This window comes from Myotis brandtii, unplaced genomic scaffold (genome assembly GCF_000412655.1).
Source record: "Myotis brandtii unplaced genomic scaffold, ASM41265v1 C42474082, whole genome shotgun sequence".
Taxonomy (NCBI): Eukaryota; Metazoa; Chordata; class Mammalia; order Chiroptera; family Vespertilionidae; genus Myotis; species Myotis brandtii.
The window spans coordinates 1-1,529 of record NW_005324562.1 but is presented as its reverse complement, the minus strand read 5'-3'; the positions used below and the strand labels follow the sequence as shown (position 1 = coordinate 1,529).

The 1,529-nt window shown below is 55.3% G+C and overlaps 1 long non-coding RNA gene across 1 annotated transcript; it reads left to right on the top strand.

The window, feature by feature from the left end:
- Positions 1-785: 785 nt before the first annotated feature.
- LOC106723664 lies at positions 786-1,476 on the top strand. Its single transcript, XR_001359368.1, has 2 exons — positions 786-941; positions 1,328-1,476. It is a non-coding gene; the product is annotated as an uncharacterized LOC106723664 (long non-coding RNA).
- Positions 1,477-1,529: the final 53 nt, after the last annotated feature.

Here is a 1,529-nt window from a genome sequence, read left to right as displayed (position 1 = left end):
AAGGTGGGGCAACTTCAGCAAATGCCATGCCTAGAAATTATATTTACAAAACATAAACTTGGGGTAACGCCAATGATAAGCGGGCAACCATTTCTGACCGTGTCCCGGGCAGCAGGCAGGTGATTGGCTGCCGTGGGGATTCAGAGATGGAAGAGCTGGGTCCTTCCTACAAAACCAGACCGAGCCCCATTGGCACCAGCATTTGAGGCATGCGAAGTCATGCACCTCCAGGGTCTTTGGGGCCTGCTTCCGTGGGCAAACGACGTCATGATGATAGGGCCTGACACCCCCGCCCCCATCTGTGCAGCCTGTGGTCGCTGGAAAGCTCACTGGCCTGAGAGACAGACCCTGTCCTATCCTCATCAGGCCTGGGAGTGGGGCTTTCTGGTCCACTTCCTCATGTTGGGGTAGTTTCTTCATCTTGTTCCTGAAAGGGGGTGATTCTGACATGCCTCCCATCAGAACAACCCTGCCCTGCTCCCAGGTGCAGACTGGAGTGGCCCGCACCAGGGATGTATTGGGGCACAGCTGGAATCACTTCTGATGAGCCCAGGAGGCTGTCTTACCTCTTCCCTCACCCCAGAGTCCAGCCTCAACTCAGAGACCTAATAAATCTACAGAACATCAAATCAAACCTAATCTAAACCAAAACCCACGAACCCCAGACCCAGCCGACCTGCCGGCTGGAGTGTGGGTGGCTCTGTGGGCCCCTCACAGACCCTGCAGCTGGTGTTTGGGTGGGTCATGTGACCACAAGCCTCGCAGGAGACATACCTGGGAGGTTCCTGCTGTGTCCCAGCTCACCCTCAATGTGCTGTCCCTGGCAGCTGGCTCATCGCCATCCTGGCCCAGCTGAACCCTCTGTTTGGGCCACAGCTGAAGAATGAGACCATCTGGTATGTGCGCTTCCTGTGGGAGTGACCGCTGCTGCTTCAGCCCAGGTACTGGGGCTCGGGCAGTGGGTAGGGGGCACCTGGTGTGGAGGAAGAGAACAGGCAGGACCGTTTTAAGCGTTTACGTTTGGATTCAGATGTTCATTTATCAGACAAAAAAAAGGTGGTGAGCACCTACTATCCGCCTGCCTGGCACTGTGCTGGGCACCAGATGGAGGGCAAACACGGTCCTCGAGGTGCTTCCTCAGAGGGCATGGCCGGGGATACAGAGCCTGTGCTGAGAGAGGACGGCCTGGGGCTCAGGAGCGTTGAGGCAGCAACTGGACAGAGGAAGTTGAGATAAGCTGAGTGACTGGGGCAGAGGCAGGGAGGGGGTGGTAAAGAGGGGGTCTCCACAGCGAGGAGGTGACCCTCTCATGCGATGTGCTTTTCAGGTACCCCAGCTCTCCGGATAACCTTGGCTCAACTGTCCCTGAAGACCCCTTTGTTCCACCCCCACAGCTGTGTCGTGATCCCTCTGTGTTGAAGTAATGGAAAATCATTCACACCCAAAACACCATAGTAATTTGGGTCCAGATTGAAACTTGTATGTTTAGCATTCTTTATAGTTGTAAAGTCACTTAAAGTGGCCTGCTC